Consider the following 12,551-nt stretch of genomic DNA (forward strand, 5'->3'; position numbering starts at 1 on the left):
AGAAAAAATGAAAACAGGTGGTAATCATTTGGTATGATCCTGGGATGTATGATGGCATCCCATCTCATTTGTTCTCTGACATGGACAAACCCTATGAACAATTTGGTGGCTTTAAATGTAAACAAGATGAAGTAGACACTATCTCAGGGGTGGGGCAGGGGGGTGGGGGTTGGTGGGGGGGGTGAGGGGTGCAACTGGCAGGGCAGGCTCTGGGGTGCAGGAGGATGGGACTGAGGGGTTCGGAGGGCAGGAGGGGGATCAAGTCTGAGGCAGGAGGCTGGGGCGCTGGAGGGGGTCAGGGGCACAGGCTCCGGATGGCTCTTACTTCAAGCAGCTCCCGGAAGCAGTGGCATGTCTCTCCTTTGGCTTCTTCATGGAGGCACGGCCAGGTGGCTCTGCGCACTGCCCCATCCACAGGCACCACTGCAACAGCTTCCATTAGCCTTGATTCCTGGCCAGTGGGACCTGCAGGGGTGGCGCTTGGGGCAGAGGCAGCACACGGAGACCGTGGCTGCCCCCACGCGTAGGAGCTGGAAGGGGGACAGGCTGCTGCTTCTGGGAGCCGTGCAGAGTGGGGAAAGCCCTAGACCCTGCGCCCTGGCAGGAGCTCAAGGGCCAGATTAAAATGTGTGAAGGGCCAGATGCGGCCCCTGGGCCGTAGTTTGCCCACCCCTGCACTATCTCCTTTATATGGGGAATACTGAGCTCTAAAAAAAAAGCCTTTCATTTGGATTTTCACAAAATGTATGATACAAAGTGGAAAGAGAGACTGGGATATAAATACAATGTGCCCATTGATCCATGGCAGAAAAAAATCAGACATTGTTTTCAGGAATACATATAGTTCTTTTTAACGTGACATGAGTAAACCTTTTTGTCATTTACAAAGGGCTCATTGACACTGTGTGTTAGTCCATAACGGAGGGGTGTAATTTCTGGCACACACCAATGTGTCATGCACTAACTGGCTCATGTGGAGCTTGCTGGCACACATGGAAATTTCCACAGCGAGTGTTTACATAGTACCACTGGAAACGGGACTACATTCACATGCACTAGAGAACTTTTAGCTTGCACCAGCAAGGTCCACACAGGCCATTATTGCCTAACATGCAGGAGCACACTAGAATTTACAGTCCTTTGGTGAGGACTAATGCAATCTATAGACAAGCCCTAAATCAACACAGACATTCTCCATCAATATACCATTGATTGTGGGCTTGTTAGAGGCTCTGCAAGGGCCTAACATCTCAGCCCTCCCATTCAGCATGTATGTGAGTCCACAAGAGAAGACAATATGATGATTTGTGCTTCCATGCCATCAGTATGTAGCTATAAGACTCATTTTTTACCAGACCCAGATGCTAGCGGCTGGCAAAGATTAGGATTTAGAGAGTAAATAAACTCAGTATGGACAAAATGGAGGTGAAGCTAGTGAGAAGGATCTTGAAAACAATTACAGGAATAGTCTCTGATCCTTTTACTGAAGGATCTGTCCTCCTTTTATTCAAGATGTTTGTAATTTGGGAATGTTCTTGGTCCGTCCTTATCTCCTGGAATCCGAGTTGGCATTGTCGGCAAGAGACTCTAGTTTTCTGTACATCTTGCCAGGTATTCTTGCCTTTTCCATTCAGAACTTAGCATTAAAAGGGTGTGTTAAAGCATTTTATAAATAGTGCAAAGTCACTATGAGTCACGGAAAATGGGCATTTTGTAAATTTCAATCCAAATGAATAAATTATACACCAGTGCTTCTATGTTGTCTATGTTCTATGTTATGGATATCAAATACTTATTCACAGTGAGTGATTGTAAGACACACTATCCATTTGCATATCTTTGTCCCTGTGTGGCCCCCCAATTGGCTGAGGTCTAATTTCAGACTTCCCATTGTTAACCCCTTGACAAACAGCTTGTATATAGTAGATGCTAGTTTTTCAGGTTCGCTTTATCCCCTTTCTGATATAGCAAGATGATTGAGGTCACTGCTCCGACACAGTCTTCCACAAGATGTACATAGTGAAGGGTTTGGATTCTCCACCTTCTTTCATGAGATTTCATCACTTCCATGTGCCTTATTTCTGATCACATCCCGCAGCAACTTAGTTGCACTATCACCATTAATATTAACATTTCTGCCCTTCCTCTTCTGTTTGAATAACATAAAGAAAGAAACAAAAGATGATATTGTAAACCATCAAAGTTACTTATTCATTTCCTTTTTCTCTACATGAATATTTTAGTCTTATATACTGGCTACATGAAGCTATTATAAGGATTTCAACTGTCTACTTGCATCACATGGTCTGCTCACGGCTAGGAGTGCTACCACCTGACCTCTCGAGGAATTAGCTCCTTCCAGGGGCTGCTTCTTCGTGGCTTGGACCTACGTCCAGGTCACCATGCGTGTTCCCCCCTTCTGGGGTATCACAGTTTTTCAGGGCCAACTGTCCCAGGAAGTCCACTCTCCACTGTGCAACTTCCCCAGTGGCTGGTAGGGAAACCTGGGCCAGCCTTTTACTCTGGGTTCCATCTCAGGGGCTCTTTCATCAGCAGCCAAGGTCTGCCCTATACCATACCTTGCTGCTGTTCCCCTGAGCATTTCCTGTCTTTCTGTCTCTCCCTGCTCTCTGGGTTTGCCAGCCCAAGCTCCCTCTTCCCAAGGAGTAACTGTAGGCTACTTGCCTCGATAGTTCCAAAACACCTCCCTTCTCCTTGCAGACTACTTCCCGCAGCCCCCTAGTTCCCCTCAGCTACTGGGCTTTATACAGGCTGCTCTTGTTCCCATCCAGCAAAGCCTCCTTTGATTAATCTCTGCTCCCTGGCTGCTTCTCCAGGTGCAGCCTGGGGAGTTAATTGGATCACCTAGCCACCTTAACCCCTTCAAGTTTTGTGTGGGGTGGACATCCCATCAAGCCTTTCTTGAAGTGGACTGACAAATACTCCTTTCCCCCCATACTTCTTGAATTATAATAATAGTTAGGGCACAATTCAACTCTTCCATAGAATGGGTTTCTTTTCTTTTACCAGTGCAAATAGTTCAGACAAATAAAGTTCCTTGGGATAAATGCAGTCACAAATAGAATGATGCTGCACAGCACAGGAAACTTCACTTTTGAAACCCATATGACCTGGGTCCACCTTTGCACTCTTCTGTTGCAGCAGACTGAAAAGACAGGTGTCAAAGAAAAGGGACAGGAGGGATTGCTACTTCAAATAATAAAATACAATACCAAACTGGATGCAGGAACATATGAAAGCCTTGTTCTTAGGAAACTGAGCAATAATTACAATTCAAAATAGCCCATTGAAGTCAGTTGAAGTTTTCCAGTGACTTCAGTGGACTTTGCATCAGGCCCCTTACTGAGCCTATTACTATAGAAACCTAGAATTATTTTACTTTCATTTGATTTCATTGACTTCCACATATTAGTACATTTTGAGTACAATTTTCAAAAGTGCTTAAGAAATTTAGGAGCCTAAGTCCCATTTTCAAAACAGAGTTAGGCACTGAGGGTCAGATTTTCAAAATATTTAAACATCAAAAAGATGCAGATAGTCACAAAGGCCCACTGATTTCAGTGGTGGGGTTAGGCCTTTAAATACCTTTGAGAATCTGAGCTTCAATTTCAAAAGTGTGTGCTCAGGTTAGGAGCCTGACTCCCATTGAAATCAATCCACCAGGTGCCTATCTGCATTTTTAGGCACCTAACTTGGAAAATCTGGCCCTGAAGAGCCTGATTCCTATTTACTTTCCAAAGTCACTTTTGAAAATGGTGTTTAGCCTCCAAAGTCACTTAGTTGCTTTTGAAAATTTAGCCCTCAATCTAATATAAAAAAACATGAACATAGGGATCTTGGTGAGAATCTGAAAAATTGTAAGCTTTTCTGGAGGATGTGGTTATTCAAACCTTTTGAAATTCCACATCATGTGTCATTACTTGTTCTTTTTATTTGCAGGTTAGCGTTGCTTTGCTTCAAATTGAAAACACTTTGATTTGGCTGATCACCGGGCACTAGTTCCATAGGTTATTGTTGGTTGAGATGAAAGCTTTCCCTTTCTTATCTGTACTGTTTTAAAAGGCACTGTCCTGGAAAGATTCTCTTTTATTTGTGCTATATTTCCATTAAAAATAATAACACATTCTGTAGCAGTTAGCAATTGACTCATTGGAAAATGGTCTATGTCACTTTGATACATTTTCCCCATTAAACTAGTGTTCAAAATTTTTAACAGATGTTTTAATTAAACAATGTTCTAAAGATAATTACACAAATTAATATCAGACCTTGTTTCTCCACTTTTTGCTCTGTCTCTTCAGATTTTCACAATTCTTTCTACTTTCTCTTCAGAAACTTCCACTGAGTTCAAGTATCTCTGTCTATAGTCTCACAGGATGGGAGATGCCTATTTTACTTACACTAGATGGAACAGCTGTATCTTTATGCTTGCTTTTAAAATTATGTGAAAATCTGATTTACAGGTTTTCAAAATCCCCACACACCAGGATGCTGAGTGTTTAGTATTTAACTAGTCAGCATAATAGAAAAAGATCAAATTATCATACATTGTTTAATACAATGAGGGAACTCCTGGCTCTCACAAATTGCAAACCTCTTTAATCTGTATTTAAAATTAGTTACTTCTAATAATTTCCAAGATTCTAAGTTACCACAAATGATTTAAGCATGTTTTTTGGAGGAAAGAAACCTTTATTTTCTTTTGTAATACTTACAGGGATATAAACGTATTAAATATTAGTAACAATTATAGGTTTCAGAGTAGCAACCGTGTTAGTCTGTATTCGCAAAAAGAAAAGGAGGACTTGTGGCACCTTAGAGACTAACAAATTTATTTGAGCATAAGCTTTCATGAGCTACAGCTCACTTCATCGGATGCAAATCTTGAACACTGAATATAATTAACCATTGGAACAGATTACTAAAGGATGTGGTCAATTCTCATCACTTCAAGTCTTTACTTGTCTTACTTGACTTGTAAAGTCTTTACTTTACAAGTCAAGACCTGTATATTTTTCTAAAACACATGCTCTAGTTTAACCCCAAGTTGTTAGGATAGATGCAGGAATTACTGGGTAAAATTCTGTGGCCTGTGTTATACGTATTGATCCCTTCTGACTGTGAAATCTAGGCATTTTGTATGGTATAATATACCCATTTGCAATTACAGTTGTCTGATTTATGCATCCAATTGCAAGATTTATGGATGCAATAAGCATTTGTGTACCAACTGTTCTTACTTTGAAGATGTTGTCCATAATGTACTTATGCACTAAAGTATTCTTACATAAGAGGCACATTAGTTGTTCAAACATAAGACTAATTTATATTTGCAGCCACAGCAAATATCACTACATAATGGTTAGTACTGACAACAGCTATTCTTTGCTTACTTACTAATGAAATCTCTGTGACTCCTTTGATGCTACTATTCTTTCTCCTGTTTCATTAGTCTTTATGTTAGTTTAGAATCATATATGACCAGGTGGTGAATTTCTTACACATAGTACTGAGCTGCTACTTGCAGAAATAGTTTGATGGCATTAAAAGAAACTTAAGATCAATTTGCAACCAAAAAGGAGCTAACTTTAAAATGAATACTATTTGAAGCAAGGAGTTTGAGTAGTACAAACTTGAAAATGAAGTGGTATTAAATTATTTCCTGTTTACTGTCATGTAACTATTTATTCCATGTTCTAAGCTTCACAGTATGAATTGTTGCAAACGACACCATGCAGCACAATTGTTTTCAGGTTTTTCAGTTTATTATATTGTTTTCAAAGTGCTGGTGTTCAGTGGTTTTGTGTACAGCTAGGAAACAGGAGTTTCATAAGCAGACATCTTAAAAGAACTGAGAGGAGGACTGTTTTTTTCTATAATTGAGGAAGGTCAGATAACATCTTGTAAAATCCAGACTCTATCAAAGTTGCTGTTGTGTTAAGCAGACTTGAGTGCATTTGTTATTAGGGCTGCACTGAAATTTCAAGAACTGAGAAACAAAGGTCACATTTTTCAAGATTGACATCTATGTTGCAAACACAAAATATTCCTGCATTTCCATCACATGCTCCCACCAAGAAGTTAATGCAAAAATAAGTAATTATGCACATAGGTACCTGTTTTCAAGTCCAATTGCCAATTTTGCACATGCAAATGTCTGGGCAAAGGATACACATGAAAACTTATAGTTGCATATGCAAAATAGGTAACTTCACTTGTAATAAATAATCATCATAAGTTACCTATTTTTCAGAGAAAATATTGGGTTTGTATCCACAATGGGAATGTGAACAAATGTGTTAGTGTAACATAGGCAACAGCCTTTGAAAATTTGGGTGAAACTCTCATCCGTCTTAGGTTAAAAGTGATTACAGTACAGCTGTCACATAATTTTGGATGTGCTTTGCTTTGGTTGTCAGTATATTCTATCCCATTTCATGGCTTAAAATATGATGGGCAAAGAAGCTGTCCTTCCTGTCTTCGACTTCCTGTATGCCTGCCAATTCCTCTAAGTCAGCAAATCTGTAAACACCATTGTCTTCATCAGAAAAACAGTAACATTCAGGCATGGGAGGGATGTCAAAATTGAGAACATCTAAAGGGAATTAGACGTCTTTCCCAACCTGCTCTAAAATCAGATCCACATTTGTGGGAGTATCAAAATCTCATTCCTTTTCTGGGGCTTTATTAACAAGGTAACAAACAATAAGATAACATAATGTTAAGCTTTCCCCCCAGATTTGGATGCTCCTAGAGTTCTTATCTCAGGACTGCTCTGCTCACACCCTTGATCCTCCCTCATTTGTGTCTGGATAAGATAACACTCCACTCCACTCCCATAATGAGTCAGCAAAACTTACTTCAGCCTTTCCCAGAACGGCTACATACTAGACTGGGGTGTTTCAGGACACACTGCCAGGCTATTATATTGCTAATCACTTCACTAAAGGTCAGCGCTGAACTTTTCTCCCTTGAGGACAACTTTCTGAACTATATTGGTTAGATGCAGTCACTTCAAAGCTCACACAGTTCTAGTTTCAAAGGAGTTTAGCATGCATGTCTAAAACCACATTTTATAATATGTAAATGCCAATCACTCTCGTGCAATAAGCATAGAAAATGCCAGATAGAATTGTAGCTAACTGAATATTCATCAAGAATTTGGGGTTAGCTTTAAAAAATCTTGTATGTACATAATCTAATCCTATGGAAAACTAATTATCTGATGTTTAGTTTGCTTTAGCAGTGGGAGGGGGAGGGGGAATTCACTATAACGAATTTCCCCTCACCAACTAGCATCAGAGGTGGGCTTCTCTGGGCTAAAAGCAGGTAAAAGAAAAACAAAGGCCCCCCTTTAACAATCATCTCCCACTTCTGTCCCTGTTCTCATGGGAGCCCAGTCTCCTTCTGGGCCAGTGGCTGTGGCATTGAGGGTATTGGCTGATCAGTTGATTAGAAGGATGCAATCAAATCCCACTGGCTTCTGTGCACGTATGAGTAGGGCTTACAAAGCACTTACCTTAGCAGAATAAAGTTAAGGGGAATTGTCAAGAAAGACAGACAATGAATTGGATTTAGATTGATACCTCCTTCAGAGTGACACATTTGTTAGACTAGAAGAAAGGACAAATGGAGACCTGTTATTAATGAGACTACTAATATTAACTAGTTATTAATATTAACTAATATTAATATTAATATTATTTGAGTCTAAGATTGTATTGAAGTAAAGTCACCACAATATGTTTTTTCGAAAAAGGAAAACCAATCTTCTGACATTGTGTGAGAAACATTACCTATCCTGAAGCACTCAGTTGAAGCAACAGCTAAGATTTCCCAGCCCCATGACCCTCATATGAGGGTCACAAGGAAAGTCACTCAACCACCATAAGTAGGAGGAAAAGGGCCAAAGGTTACCTTTATTTTGGGTGGTGTAACTGAAAAACAGTCATGAAAATGCTGCGGGATTAAAGTCTCTTTTTGTATTTGTTGTATGTTTAATTTCTAGCACCATGCATGAAAAACCCAGGAGGAAATTGTTAAGAGAAAACTAAAGGCATCTGCTGAAACTTGGTGTGGGTTTGTTCAATATATAAAATCCTATATTAAGAATAGGTTTCAGAGTAGCAGCCGTGTTAGTCTGTATTCGCAAAAAGAAAAGGAGTACTTGTGGCACCTTAGAGACTAACAAATTTATTAGAGCATAAGCTTTCGTGAGCTACAGCTCACTAATGCATCCGATGAAGTGAGCTGTAGCTCACGAAAGCTTATGCTCTAATAAATTTGTTAGTCTCTAAGGTGCCACAAGTACTCCTTTTCTTTATATTAAGAATGTAATTATTAAAACCATGTTCCTTTGCATCTCCTGGCAATTTTGGAGGGAAAATTTCTGAGATTAACTTAACTGCCTTTTGAATCTATCAGACTCTAAAAGTTTCTCTGATCACAGTAGATGTGTTTGCCAAAATATTTGTAAATTCCTTTGTTTCTGGCAACTCTGAGTGAAGCTGTAAAAGTGAAAGGAAGAAGATTCATCATGCTTTACTCCAAGAAAACTATCTACAAATCCTCAAAGGAGACACTTAAACCAAGAATGAAATCTAAGTGGAACAAGACTATCAGGGTACATTATATACAAGTATTATATTCCTCTTCCAGCACTTCAGTTTAATTCTTTGTTGAAGTTGGCCAAAATTCTGTCTTTAGGTCTTTCAGAAAGGCATTACAAAAATATTGGGCCAGATTCTGATCTCAGACTGTCATAAAACCAGAATAATCCTGACGTCAATGGAGTTACTCCAGTCTTACTACAGTATGACAGGATAATCTAATCTATCTATCTATCATTTTACATTAGCATCCATCCATATCATATAATTACAAGAAAGGCAGTATTTTAAATACTGCTCAAAATATATCATTTTAAATCAAAACAATTAGGTAACAAGACTACCAGTGCATCCTTCCTATACAAATTTTGTCAAAGACCCATCTTACTGTGTATACATAACATATGCATCACAATTTATGGTTTCAAAATAATATTTACACTCCTTTATTTTAACCACACATCCATATATCCACATTATTTCCCCCCAATCTTCTTCAGAAATGTCTATAGTGTTGCCAAAAATGTAGTGTGTATCACATGAAATTTTGAGTACTGGAATGAAAACTGCAGTGTGTCTTCATTCCATACCCATCTTGAATATATTTCTTCTCTCCTACTTTTTAAAAAAGATTTTCATCTGAAAGCATACCTTACTAGATGAGAAAAATAAACCAAAGATCAAGAAATCACAAGAGAGATATTGCGAAGTTACAAGTATGATTACACTTTTGCCATACCAATGCTGGGATCAGCCCTCATGCAAGTTAGAGCAGCCTAAAGGTTGCTCTAATTTAGGCTAGGAGGCCAGGAGCAGGTAGTGGAAAGACATGTATGTGGGCTTTCCCTACACAATGAGAATCCCCAGTTTCCTCGTAGGGCAACTTTCTGAGTGCTTTGTCCTACCTGAGCAGTGCAAACCACTTGGAAAGGACACAGTAGATCTGTCCTTGTGTGTTTCCCCGTGTTGTCAATAACGGCCTGAACTTTCACATAATAGAACATGAGGGTGCTCAGAACATGAAGGAAACATTCAGCATCGCAGAATTGGAGTTTGGCTGGAAAGGAAATGCTTTTCTATTAGTGTGCTGCTCTGCTTTTATGCAGTTTAATAAGTCTAAATACTGTGTTGTAGGATAACCAGAGAAGCTTATGCAAAATTACTGTTTCTAATAACAATGCTTAGTACAATGGCAATAAGAGAGCTGTAATATACTTGACAGAAGTGTTACAGATGAAGACATTTTTTTCTTATTGGCAAGAAAACTCTTCAGGATAGGCACCATCTTTTTTTGTGTGCTCACACAGCACTTCACCCAGTGGGCCCTCAATACAGATAACAAGCAAACACAATTACATTAAATAAACTAAAATTATTAGTGTTATAGACTCTCCTATTTCAAATTCATAAACCAACCACTTCTGACTGGATTAGGTAGAAATGTTCCATGCTGTACCCTGTTCTTAAGCATCTGTTACTGGTCACATGGAATATTGGACAAAGTGAACCAGTTCTTTAATCCAGTAGGACAATGTCGGTGTTCCTATTTAAGTCCTTATGAAGAAAGATGTGAGGAGCTTTTAGGGGCAGGACTCTCCTTTCTACAGGGACAGAATGTTAAAGAAAAACAAATCGGTCTAAGATACATATGTACAGGCAGGATGTGGCAAATTCCTGCAGACTTAGTGTACCAGAACAAACGCAAACACAGAGAGAGAGAGAGAGAGAGAGAGAGAGAACTCCACAAAAGGACTCATAAGGTCAGAATGAACAAGTCTACATAAACCATAAAATTAGACCACGATGGATTAGAAAATAGCAAGAGAGGATTGTAAAACATATGATGTGTTCTGTTACACTGGGGTTTATTGGTGCCAAATATCTTAAGACCTATATCTCTTTCTAGAGGAAAATATTAGTGCGTAGTTATGATCTGTCAATCTATTCAAATATCATATCTAATAAAGAAATATAGTTAGAGAAAACAATATAATTGGATGCCTTCATCTCAAATGCGTTATATTGGAGGGAATTTTTCATTTTCCCCTCCTTAGGGCCAAACTATATTTGGGTTAGCATATTCCAAACACTTGAGAAGCAGTATGACCTAGTGCAGGGATCAGCAACCTTTCGCACGCGGCCCGTCAGGGAAATCCAAGGCCAATGGGGGCTGCGGAAATCGGCGGCCAGCACATCCCTCAGCCCACACTACTTCCGGCAGCCCCTATTGGCCTGGAATGGAAAACCGTGGCTAGTGGAAGCTGCAATTGGCCAAACCTGCAGACGCTGCAAGTAAACAAACAGCTCCGGCCCACGAGAGGATTTCCCTGATGGGTAATGTAACAAAAGTTTCCGATCCCTGACATAGTGGGTAGCATAGAGGATTGAGCGTCCAAAGTCCTAGGATCTACCCCTGGCTATTCCACTGACCTGCTGTGTGACCTTGGAAAGTCACTTATCTCTCTGTACCTAAGGCCCAGTTTCCATTAAAGAAATTCTCATTGGTGTTGCTACATCATTGTAGCTACCTCCAATGTAGACTTGTTGCACTGGCACAAAGCAAGGTTCACACCAGTGCAATTTACAGGATTCAGCTGTTCATATTATCCTAGGTTAAACTGCAATAGTGTTAGCCCCACTTTGTGCCGCCGTAGCACATCTGCATGTATTACACTAGTGAGACTTTCCAGAAGACAGGGCCTAAAGGTACATCTGCGCAGCAGCTGGGAGATGTAATTCCCAGCATGGGTAGACATACATGCCTTAGATAGTGCCTAAAAATAGCAATGTGGCCAAGGCGGCATGAACAGTGGCTCAGGCTAGTGCCTCAAGTATGTACCTAGGGGATTGGGCAAGATTGTTCTTTGGAGGCTAGCCCATGCTGCTGCCGATGCTACTGCAGCCACATTGCTATTTTTAATGCAATAGCTGCAGCAGAGCTACAGTGAGTATGACATACTCTAACTTATTAGGAGGTGATCCTGTTCCCATTGACGTTAATGGTGAAACTTGTAATTAGAATAATAGCCATAATGTGAAAAATGCCCCTTGCTTTTGTTTGCTTGCTCTAGTTCTGCATATTTCATCACAAAGATAAAGCAGAAGGAACATATCATGGTTTGACTTGTGAGGGTTAAATATACCAGACAATGCAGGCTCTATCCACAAAATGGGTAACACTGGCCAGGAAGTGGACATAGCCAAGGAACACAGGGATTTGGTGCCTTGTCTGAGCACCCCCTGCCAGCACAGCTCCTGTGGCACTCCACACTTCGCTCTAGTGGATTAAACATGAGTCTGGGAGTCAGGAGCCCCGGATTCTAACCCCTATTTTCAACAGAGACTCGCTGTGTGACCTAGGGCACGTCATCTATCTATCTCATCCTGAGACGGTCTATTAATTAGCTTTAACTCCAGAATGGCAGGTCAGTTTCCCTCAAGTGGTTAAAAAAAATTCTCTCCTTTGCTCTGAGAATAAGCATGTCAATTTTCAGGCCAAAAACATCTTTCATTTCAAAGTTAGGAAAATAATCCTTATAATGAACAGGACCCTGCTAAACACATTAACTACATGCCATATTATTGTCTGGTGATATGCTTACAGTCCATGTAGACGTGCATGCAGCACACTACAAGGCACATAGGTAGGCAATTATGCCTACACAGTGGGAGGCAGAGACCACTGTCAGTGGCAGTGAATCGATGATAAGGTTGAGAGCGAGCAATGATAGAGGCAGAGATGAAAGTAAGCCAGTATGGTCCAGCATGATGTACTGGTAAGAGCCAGTACACAGCTGACCGTACCAGCGGCGGCCAGGAGCCCCGGGGCTCCGGCAGTGATTTAAAGGGCCCGGGACTCCTGGCCGCTGCTACCACTACCGCTCCAGCAGCCAGAGCCCCAAACCCTTTAAATTGCTGCCA

The sequence above is a fragment of the Dermochelys coriacea genome, chromosome 3 (genome assembly GCF_009764565.3).
Source record: "Dermochelys coriacea isolate rDerCor1 chromosome 3, rDerCor1.pri.v4, whole genome shotgun sequence".
In the NCBI taxonomy this organism is placed as follows: Eukaryota; Metazoa; Chordata; order Testudines; family Dermochelyidae; genus Dermochelys; species Dermochelys coriacea.